Source organism: Peromyscus californicus, unplaced genomic scaffold, assembly GCF_007827085.1.
Source record: "Peromyscus californicus insignis strain IS unplaced genomic scaffold, ASM782708v3 Scaffold_12__1_contigs__length_115047231, whole genome shotgun sequence".
In the NCBI taxonomy this organism is placed as follows: Eukaryota; Metazoa; Chordata; class Mammalia; order Rodentia; family Cricetidae; genus Peromyscus; species Peromyscus californicus.
The window spans coordinates 109,424,110-109,436,301 of NW_026294413.1; positions in this window are offsets into that span (position 1 = coordinate 109,424,110).

The following is a 12,192-nucleotide window of genomic DNA, read 5'->3' on the forward strand; positions in this document are numbered from 1 at the left end:
TGGTGGTTTCTCAGAAAATTGGGAATTGATCCTACCTCAAGACCCAACTATACCACTCTCCGGCATATACCCAAAGGACCCTCTATCTTACCACAAGGACACTTGCTCAACTATGTTCATAGCTGTTTTATTTGTAATAGCCAGAAACTTGAAAAATGCAGATACCCCTCAACCAAAGAATGGATAAAGAAAATGTGGCACATTTCCACAATGGAGTATTAATCAGCTGTTCAAAACAATGACATCAGAAAATTTGAAGGCAAATGGATAAAGCTAGAAAAACATGAACCTGAGTGAGGTAACCTAGACCCAGAAGGACAAATGTGGTATGTACTCACTTACAAGTGGATATTAGCTGAAAAATAAAGGATAGTCATGCTACAATCCACAGACCCAGAGAGGCTAGGTAACAAGAAAGGATGAAGGGGGTACACATGGATCTCCCTGGGAAAGGGAAATAGATTTCAAAGGTGGACTGGAGGAAGGTGGGGATGGGAACAAGAGAGATCAGGTTGGGGAGGGTAGGATGGAGGGAGAGAGTACTGGGAAAGATGACTGGAACTGGGAGAAAAGTTTTGGGTAAAAATCTAATCCCATGAAAACTTCCTGGAGTCTACAAGGGTAAGTCTAAGGAAGAATCCTAGCAATGGAGGATACATAGCCTGAACTGGCCATCTCCTGTGACCAGGCAAGGCTTCCAGTGGAGGGACTGGGACACCAATCCAACCACAAAACCTTTGACCTTCCTGCAAGATGTGCTGGGGTAAAGGTTGCACAGAACTTGAGGGAGAAGCCAACTATTGACCAGTCCAACTTGAGACCCATGCCATGAGAGGGAATCTACCTCTGACATTACCAGAGGCTAGATGCCCCAAAGGCCTAGGATAGAACCAAACAGGACTGCAAAAAAAAAAAAAAAAAAAAAAAAGATTCCTAATGATATTCTTCTATACTCATAGATCAGAGCCTAGCACAATCGTCATCGGAGAGGCTTCATCCAGCAACTGATGAGAGCAGGGGTAGAGACCACAGCCAAACATTAGTAGGAGTTTGGGAATCCTACGATTATAGGGATGTATTATAGGAGTGAAGAATAAATAAATGAATAAAATTTTAAAAGTTGAGTGTCTCAGGTTGTTGTAACACAAGGCTGACTAATGCAGTCTTTACCCTGCCCATATTTCCTCCAGGATCCTCCAAATATGAACGTTTCAATTTTAAAGCCACTATCAGAGCCTAGTATTCTCCTTGTGCTCAGTTGTTGGCCCTGAGAGTCAGAAGTGACATGTGACACTTTAGATGACACTGACTGTCAGAAACAATTGTATCTTTAAGTAAAAAGTGAAGAAAATTCTCACTCAAGCTCCTAAGTAAGTGTGTCAGCAGTAATTGTTATGCAAGAGGGGATTTTTCAAAACAGCAGTTAAAGCAGAGCTCAGAACATTCTAGAAATCAACACACCCATCAGTCAGTAGCTGGCAAATCTCCCTTTTGGAAGATCATATATTCTTCTCAGTAAGGCAGAGCACCTTCTCTATACTCAGCAGTGCACAGATCTATCTAAAGAAATGATCTATTCTGGTTCTGTTAGGGGATTTCCTGGTTCACAATGTTAACTACCCCCCGCTTTTTTAGAAAACATATCCACAATGATAGGAAGCCAACTCTCTTCCATGCCATGATTTTCAAGGGAGCATGGCACAAACCTGGAATATGACACCTCATTCTCTTCATATTAGTGATTGTCCGAGAAAGGCCCAAGTCAGTATTCTCATTAAGGCTAACCCCAGCACATAGCTTTGGAGGTACAGGAAATTCAGCTTCCTGCTTTTCAACTTGAAATTAAGCACAATGCTGGGCTTGTTATTTAGTCATGTTGTCACACAAGTTGAAGAATCCATGGAGAAAGGGAGACAGCAAAAGGCATGGTTTGGTGAGGACACAGAGAGAGATGAGCCAGATTCCTGTGGACTACTCTTAAGCTGGGAATTCAATGTGCCTGGAGTGGAGTCATTTTTTTTTTAAATAAACTTTAATTGAAATTTCAGTTAGTTGTACTGTCTTAGGGTTTCTATTGCTGTGAAGAGACACCATGACCATAGCAACTCTTACAAAAGAAAATATTTCATTGGTTTTCCTTTTCAATGGAAGCAAGAGAATTGTCTTCCTATCATTGTGGGAGTGTTTTCTAAAAAGGGGGGAGGAGTAGATAACATTGTGAATCAAGAAGAAAAAAAAAACCAAACAAACAAAAACCAGAAAAAGATCATTTCTTTAGACAGATCTATGCAAGGCTGAGTATAGACAAAGTGCTTACTTATAGGTTCAGAGGTTTAATCCATTATCATCATGGCAGGAATCATGACAGCACACAGACAGACATGGTGCTGGAGAAGGAGCTGAGAGTTGTACATCTGGACCAGCAGACAGCCAGAAGAGAGAGGGAGAGCCACTGGACCTGGCTTGAATTTCTAACACTTCAAAGCCCCCTCCCCTGCAATGACACAACTACTCCAACAAGGCCACATATCCTAATCCTTTCAAATAAAGGCACTTGCTATGAATCAATGGGGGCATTTTCATTCAAACCATCAGATATACACAAATTTCTAAACAGTCTTATTAAATAAGAAACACAGAGCCAAATACAGGTATAATAGTCAAAGAGATCAGAGAAATAGCAAATAGCCACAACTAGCCTTAGCTTACCACCACACCGTAGCTTCCCCAGAGAGAGAGCTTCTTCCTGTCTAACCTACGCTTTTATTGCCTTCCTGTTCTGCCTTCTCATTGGCTGCAAGCCCAGCCACATCACTTCCTCATCACTGCCTGTCTATATAGACTTCCAGGTCTCTATGGTTGGTACTGGGATTAAAGGCATGTGTCATCACGCTTGGCTGTGTCCTTGACCACACAGAGACGCTGCCTGCCATGTGATCAGATTAAGAGTGTGCTACCACCACCTGACTTCCATTTATGGCTCTCTATGGGACCTCTGATCTCCAGGCAAAATTTATTTATTAACATACAAATAAAATATCACATTTCAGCACAAATAAAATATCACCACAACCAGATGCATTGAAGAAAATTATAACAGATACAGATGACCCACCTTTATCCACTGCTGTGATGAGACCTTTCACTTATTAAATAGCTTGTCTGGTTGTATCTTCCCTCTTCCTAAGCTGCTCCCCATTGGTAGGATAACTGTTGTGGAAGATGCCTGGTTTCAAAACTCATATAATACCATTTCATTGGACTTGTTACTGTATCAGTTATCTTAATTATCCAACCCAAAGACATTTGTAGCTAGAGTTTTCCTGCCTGGCCCACAGTCAGGACAAATCTCTGACACCTGCCAGTCCCATAGCCGCTCAGACCCAAACAAGTAAACACAGAGACTTATATTGCTTACAAACTGTATGGCCGTGGCAGGCTTCTTGCTAACTGTTCTTACAGCTTTAATTAATCCATTTCTATAAATCTATACCTTGCCACGTGATTACCGGCATCTTCACATGCTGCTTGTCATTTCGGCGGCTGGCAGTGTCTCCCTTCTGCCTTCCTGTTCTCTCAATTCTCCTCTCTGTTAGTCCCACCTATACTTCCTGCCTGGCCACTGGCCAATCAGTGATTTATTTATTGACCAATCAGCAACACATTTGACATACAGACCATCCCACAGCAGACATTTGGATTTGAAAAGATAAAAGGGTTTAGAATTATATATTTCAAAGGGATGCATCCTGCTAATAATATTTACCATGTGGCTGAAATGACTTCTCTTCATTATCCTTTATTTTTATTGTGAAGCTCATAAATATATATATATATATAAAATTTTATATGTATATATGTAAGTTGATACATATAAATTTGTATAATATGTTTATAGATGCATATATATAATTCTTAGGAATATATATACTTACATATAGTATACATATACATATATATATATGTGTGTGTGTGTGTGTGTATATATTTATGTATTCTTAAGAAAAGATCCACTATAAAATAGCTTTCCAAATGATACTATTATCAGAACTTCCACTTTCCCCTTTTCTGGTCAAATATTTACTATAAAGCTGTTTCAGCAAATGGTCATTCAATTCTAGTTTAATGAAGATGCATGTTTGAGAAAGCATGTGCTGCTGAAGAGCACAGGGGCCTATGAGCTGACTCTCCTTGGTGCTTCTATCCTTAGGGCACAGTCAATTGAATCAGTAAAAGCTTGCACAAGGTACAGCATTCTACATTGTTTAAACACATAAGCTTTGGAGCGAGACAGCACATCTCAGACACCAGCTCAGAAAACAAATAGAGAAAGTATAGGCAACTTACTCAACCTTCCTAAGCCCCAGTGACCTCATTAGTGAAGTGGATATAAGTACCCATGACACAGGACAGTTGGGAAAATTCGGTGATAAGTATATAGAGTTTAGGAACAAAGAAGGGCTCCATAGACTGCAGGCATTTTAACATATACACATAATGCTTAAAACTTTTGAGTAATCACAGTTGATCAGAACCATACACTGCATTGCCATTAATTTGTAAGGAATGATAGGAGGTTTCTAAGAAATGACTTCTGAGCCTATTGGCTGTGGATCTGGCCTAGAATCAGGCCTCAATCCAGATTTCACTCTTTTTCTTTAAACTGGAGCGAGCCATTAGCTAGGTTGGCTCCTCTATAGCTGGAGAAATCTGTTATCCAATAATGGATCTCTTACTATGTAAATATTAATGAGTGTTTTAAACAGTAGTGATGCACATATGAATATATATTATATATAACATATATATGCATGCATATGTGTGTGCATATGTATGTGTGTGTGCTACTATAGTACAATGAATTTCAGGCAACATAGTATACAGAAAGGACACCTGTCCAAGGTTAAAAATGTGCTTTTTATCTTTGCCCCTGAATCTTGACAATATGACTATTGCATTAACACATAATCTTAGTGAAAAAATGTAGGGCCTTCATGAACATGAAACTCAAATATAATGGTACCTCCTGGCCCTGCCTTCTCTTCCCCCACCTGTCCATGTCACATGCCATATTTCTGTTACCAGAAATGCAACCTACACATAAAGAGTTACAACAGTATCACTCATCTATTTGTTAGCTACAGAAGTAAAGAGAAGTAAAGCATTAACCTTTCTCTTTTGTCACTTAAGAAGTCTGTTGCACAATATTTTAGACAGAGCACAAGATAAATTAAAATACAGGGTGAAATGTGTACTCGTCCTCAACATTGAAAACAAAACAAAACAAAACAAAATTTCCCACCACCATCAACACAGGTTCCTTCTGTTTTCTTATAGTGTGTCTATGTAAGCTTGGAGAAACAAACAGCACATTGTGATGGGTGTCTCATTCCTTCCTTTATAATCACATAAGCCAAGGACACTACAATGTGTAAACAGACAGAGATAGGAGGCTTCCTAGGTCGCAAGAGCACACCTTCTTCACATCTGCTCCACTCCACTGCAGGCCCTGAAGCCCAAGATCTTGCTGTCTCAAGTGCTGACATCCCCGGCAGTTCCTCATCTAAGACAGACTACAGGGAATAAATAAACCCAGAAAAACAGCAGTGGACAGACTTAGAATTTAGAGGCTGTCTGCATCTGAGCTGCTATCCATCACTTTGCTTTTAGACCCTTCAGAAAGCCCAGTGTGCCAGCTACTATGACAAAAATAACCTTGGCCTGGAAGATTAACTTGACAAAACATTATCTTGGGGTGGATTAGCCTTGATCCTCCTTCCATTCCAGTGTTTGGAATGAATGTAAGTCATTAGATATTGAAGTCATCTGACAACACCTTGGTTATGCTGTAAGCCTTTGTCTCCCTGGGAGGATGAAAAATGAGCCCAGACCTAAGCTTCAGGCAAGCGCTTCAATCTGGGGCATCATGGGAACTGCAGGATGTCACTAGACTCTGTGGTCTCCAAATCCCGGTGGGTGGACAGCAAATTTATTGAGTACACACTGAGAACATTGAGTGCTTGCTGACATCAAAATAAAGGAAAAACTTTATTACTCTGACTTTGTAAACCATGCTTCCAGTCCACTTCTTTGGCATTTAAAAGTGTACAATCATCTATGAAATCACATTATAAGCAATGTGTCTAGACCAGTGTTTGGATGGTCATTCCTATCAACAGCAGCTTTCCTTTTCTACTTCTGTTTGGCAAACCATCTCTGATCTTTATTCATCCTATGCAAATGTCCTATGGATAATAAAAAGCAAGAGGGTGTTCAGAGTTGTGAGGCCTTAGAGAAACTACTGAAACATACATCTGCCTCCTGAGGTAGATGTATTTCCACAAGGCCACCTCAAACAAAATTATTAAATACGACTTTGTGGAGGCTACATAAAGGCAAGATACTGTGATAGAGGGATTACAAATGGCTTTTTGTGGCTTTCTTGTAATACACAAGAGGCTCTTGCTGTGGATGCTTAAAATAGCCATACTTCATTGGTATCTGCCCACCTTAATTTAACACTTGTTTGTTTAACACCTACAGTGGCTCTGTTGTTATTGAGACTGAATAGAGGATGCAACTATGGAAAAGATACTCCTCGAATGCAAGTAAGTAACACCCTGTAACACTTATGAAGAATGAAATGATTATACTTCAAGAAGATGTTAGACAAAGGGCTTAGAGGTTAAGAGCACTTCCTGTTCATTTAGAGGACCAGAGTTGGGTTCCTAGCAACCACATGGTGTCTTATAGCTGTCTTTGATTCCAGTTGCAGGGTTCCAGTACTCTCTTTTGGCCTTCACAAGCACTGCACACATACATACTGTGCACATACATATGCAAGTAAGGCACTCATATACATAAATATAATTGTCTTAGGGTTTCTATTGCTATGAAGAGATACTATGACTACATAACTCTTATAGGGGAAAACATTTAATTGGGGCTGACTTATAGTTTCAGAGGTTCAGTCCATTATCATCATGGCAGGAAGCATGGTGACATGCAGGCAGACATGGTGTTAGAGAAGTTGCTGAGAGTTCTACATCTGGATTGGCAGGCATCAGGAAGAGAGATTGACAATAGGCCTGGCTCAAGCGTCTGAATCCTTAAAGCCTACCCCAGTGACACACTTCCTCCAACAAGGTCAAACTTCCTCCATCAAGGCCACACCTACCTCAATAAGGAAACACCTCCTAATAGTGCCATTCCCTATGGGCCTATGGGGGCCATTCTGATTCAAATCACCACATTCCACCCCTTGGCCCCCACAGACTTGTACCCTTATTCTGATGTAAAAGTGTATTCAGTCTGATTTCAAAGGTCCCCCATGGTCGATCACAGTATCAACAATGTCTAAAAATCCCAAGATCAAAGTCTCTTCTGAGATTCATACAATCTCTTAACTGTAACCCCCTGTAAAATCAAAATTTAAAAACAAACCACAGACTCCCAACATACAATGCCATAAGATACACATTACCATTCAAAAATGGAGGAAAGGAAACATAGTGAGGAAATACTGGACCAAAGCAAGACCAAAAACCAGCTGGGCAAACTCCAAACATGCATCTCCATGTCTGATATCAAAGTGCTCTTCAGTTCTCCAACTCTTTTCAGCTTTGTTGACTGCAAAACTGTCTTCTCTCTTGAGCTGATTTCACTCCATGTTAGCAGCTCTCCTTGACAAGTATCCCATGGTTCTGGCATCTCCAACATTTTGGGGTCTCCAAGGCAATCCAGGCTTTACCTTCATAGCTTCATGTCATGGCTTCTCTAGGCCCCTCTGCAGGGACACCCCTGACATATGCCTGGCTTCAGTGGATTTCCTTAGGCATGGAGGGGTATTCCATAACACCTTTCTTCTATCCTTGACTCTAAAGCCAGAACCAGGTGGCTGAAGCTGCCAACTTATGTTGCTTGCTAGGGCTGGAACATTGTCTCCTTATTGAATTACATCTTCACTAGCTTTCTGTTTTTGATGGTTTCCTTCACTGCCCAAGTTTGCCTGTCTAAGGGACTTGCTCTGTAGACCATGCTGGTCTTGAACTCAAAGATCTGCCAGCCTCTGCCTCCACAAGTAGAAAACAGTAAACTAGAAAGGGGCCAGTGTTTGGGGGTTTCAATCAAGGAGGGTGGAGTAGATTACAAGTAAAATGAAAGCAGAGAGGTGGAATACTGATCGTGGAAAGTTTTAACCAGAGAGGCCATGGGGGAAATAAAGAGGTAGAGAAAGGGTTAACCTAAAGGAAGGGTGTATGGAAAAGCAATATGGAAACCTATTATCTCACAATCCAATAAAAAAACAGTGGATGTTGATAGAGAGATGGTTCAGTGGTTAAGACTGTTTGATGCTCTTCTGAAAGTCTGGTGTTCAGTTCTTAGTACCTATACTGCGAAACTCAAAACTAACTATAACTGTAGCTCTGGGAAATCCAAAACCCTCTTTTGACCTCTTCAGGCTCAAACCAAATGGGGAAACTCCTCCCTGCTGGCTAGCTTTCATAGTGTGGGAAGGTGCTTTACAGGTTGCTGAGGTAGAAAATATATCAACGATCTTACCTAGCTTTGGAACCTTCATTCTGTGATATCATCCTTGAAGACAGGCAGAAGGTTCAGTGAGTCAGGTGTCTGCTGCACAGGGGAGAGAACCTGTTTGGATCCTCAGCACCTATGTAAACTGCTAGGTATAATGGTACCTGTCTGTAAGCATGGTAGTTAGCAGGTGGAGATAAGTAGATCTGGGGTGGGGGCCTGCTGGCCAGGCAGTCTAATCAAAAAGTTCAGCAAGAGATCCTTTCTCAGAAAACAAGATGAAGGTTTAAAAGAACACATTCCAACAGTGAACTATGATTATATCTACCCCATGTTATTTCTATAACACTCTCAGATAGCCCTCAAAATGCTACTGTTTCAATTCCTTGTCCTTTGCTTTTTAAAAGATCTGATTAAGTTTTACTGTGTTTTCCAGGAAATATGAAGACTATAATAATGTGTTCAAAGATATTATGAAGATGCAATTGGCCAAATCATGAAAGCATGGAGATTTTTACATGATACATCACCCAGTCTCTTTCACAAATAGGCAAAGCATGGGGGTTGGGGAGGTTCCTCTTCAGCCTCCTCCTCCTCCTCCTCCTCCTCCTCCTCCTCCTCCTCCTCCTCCTCCTCCTCCTCCTAATAACCCATTAAGCTCATTTAGTGCTGCACATATAGACTTGGGTGTGGGCCGTCAACTGGAGCATGGGTAAAGTTAAGTGGCAACACCAAAGCAGAATGATTACCATTTCCCCAGCTGCTATCAGTTATCAATAGATCCTTGGTTAGGGGTGAAACCTCCTGAGCTCCACCCTTATCCATTCTGGAATTTTCACTGACCTGTTCTTATGCAGGTCTTGGGCATGTAACAAACAATATCGTTTGTGAGTTCATGAGTGAAATAAACCTATGATGTCTGGAAAATAGCATTTCCCAGCATTCTTCCTCATCCTTCAGCTCCTACATTCTTCCCACCTCTGCTTCCATAAGATTCTCTGAGCCTTGGCAAGGCTTTGATAAAGATGTCCTATTTAGGGCTGAACACTCACTGTCATTTATTTTTAGGATTTTGAGCACTAACTTCCACCTACTACAAAAAAGAGCTTCTCTGACCAAAGTTGAGGACTCAGGTCTATGATATGAATATAAATATTTACAGAATTTTCCAAGTACAGCACAGTTAAGGTTTAAAATTTAAACGAAATAGCAAGCCATAAAATAATGAGCTTAAGACTGAGCAGCTGTAACTCACTCTGCTCTGGGTTTCCTGGGAATCATTGGTATTTATCTAAAAGATGTCAAGGTTGCAGTGAATACTCAGTCATGGGGAGCAAACAGCACTCAGACCTTCAGCTAATACCAGGCAATCTGGGCCAACAGCTCAGGACAACTATCCAAATCCCTGAAAGTGAGTTCTACAAGCGGATGACGCAGTGATGTGATATGGATGGAACCTGAGAATTTCAAAGAACTTTGAAGGATGAGCAATCACATGAGAGACTTACAGAGTGGTGAGCACACAGTGATCCACAGAGGAACAGACATGTGGGAGGACTCTGAGTACTCATTTTTAATGGGCTTTTCTTTTTAGGATTTATTTTTCACAATTTTCTGCATATATAATGTATTCTGACCACATCTCTTCCTCCTGCCAAGCCCTCCTCTCAACCAGTCCCTTTCCTATTTTCCTGTCTTGTGTGTGCATGCATGCATCTGTGCGCGCACGTGCGTGCGTGCGTGCGTGCGTGCGTGCGTGCGTGTGTGTGTGTGTGTGTATGTGTGTTAGCACCTTTCTACTGCTGGGACAAAACACTATGGCCACATCATCTAATAGAAGAAAGCATTTGGTTTGGGGCTCATGGTTCCAGAGGGTTAGTCCATGATCATCATGGCGAGGAGCATGGCAGCAGACAGACAGTCATGACTCTGGAGCAGTACCTGAGAGCTTATATTTACCTGAAAGTTGGAGTCAGAGGCCTAACTGAAAACAGTGCAGGCTTTTGAAACTTCAAAGCCCCATCCAGTAATATATCTCCTCCAACAAGACCATACCCCCTAATCTTTCCCAAGTAGTTCCACCAACTGTGGAACAAGCATTCAAATATATGTTCTTATGGGGGTCATTGTCATTTAGACCACCACAGTGTGTGTGTGTGTGTGTGTGTGTGTGTGTGTGTGTGTGTGTGTGTGTGTGCGCGCGCACATGAGTACTTGTGGTCACTGTATTTAGTTAGGTTTCCTTGTATCGTAGCCATAAGTTTTCTCTGGTCCCACCTGGCCCCATGTTCCTCTGGTCCTGCCTGGCACCCGCAGTCCCTCAGCTGCTTATAAAATAATCATTCAGAGGCTTATATTAATTACCAATTGCACGGCCTCTAGCAGGTTTCTTGTTAGCTAGCTCTGTTAACCCATTTCTATTATCTATTAGTTGCCATATGGCCACGGCTTACCAGTACTTTCACATCTTGCTTCTCCTGGCAGTGTTGGCATCTCTCTAGCCTCTGCCTTTCTCTTTCCTGTCTTTCTTCTTGGATTTCCTGCCTGCCTCTAAGCTGCCTTGCCATAGGCCAAAGCAGCTTATTTATTAACCAATGGGGACAACATATATTCACAGCGTGCAGAAAGACATCCTCCAGCATTATATAGGCATGGTCCAGGGGTTATTTACTTGGGCAAGTGGCACTTATCAGGGGCTACAACATGGAGGACTATGACCCCCCCCCATTAACTATTAACTGCCTATAGCTCTTCAGGGAGGTCTGGGGGCTTATGCATCCCTCCACATTTATAATAGGACATTGATGGGCTCAATCTTGTTCAGCTAACTATTGCTGCTGTAAGGTCATGAGGGAGAATCCATGTCATGTACAGAAGAAGCACTCCTCCCCATCCTCCAGCTCTTACACTTCTGCCCCCTTTTTCTCTTTGTTCCCTTAGCCTTGAAGAGTATGATAGAGATGCCCCATTCAGGACTAAACACTCAATAATCACTAAGAATTCATTGTTTTTATTTATTTACTCTCACAGCAGAAGGCACTAGATGTTATTATCTCAATCGTAGTGTTGAAAGAACTTGGGTTACAGAACATTCCCAAGGTTACCCAGTAGTTTGCATACTAGACCACAACAAATTACAATAAAACATTACTGCTTATTTTCAAGATAAAAATGCCTTGAGTCCATTTAGGTACAGCTACAGAAGAACAAGAAACACTGGTCTCTGCTCACATTTGCTTGTCTAACTGTCCCCATGCAATCTAAAAGTTTACAGCACAAAATTACCAACAAATCTTGCCTCGCCACCTGAGGACATAACAAAGTCTGTGTGCCTAAAACTTTAAAATAAAAAAAATTGTAAATCTTAGAGATAAACTCATGTGCAGTCTTTATTGAGGAATAGACAAATACATGGCAGATGCCATGTAAGATTGAACCATACTGCTAACTCAGCCAGTGAGGAAAAGCAGGGAGGACCATTGTTCCGGCTTGTAAATCTGTTCTCTGTGCAGTCAGCTTTGCCCACCATTTCTCTGGGCTGGCATAAACCTTACACAATCCTAAGCAAACAAACAGACAAAAACCAGCCTCACTTTTGCTACTCTGAGTCTCCTATGCTCATTATTATGAAGTGGGGGTGGTATTTTCCCACAAAGT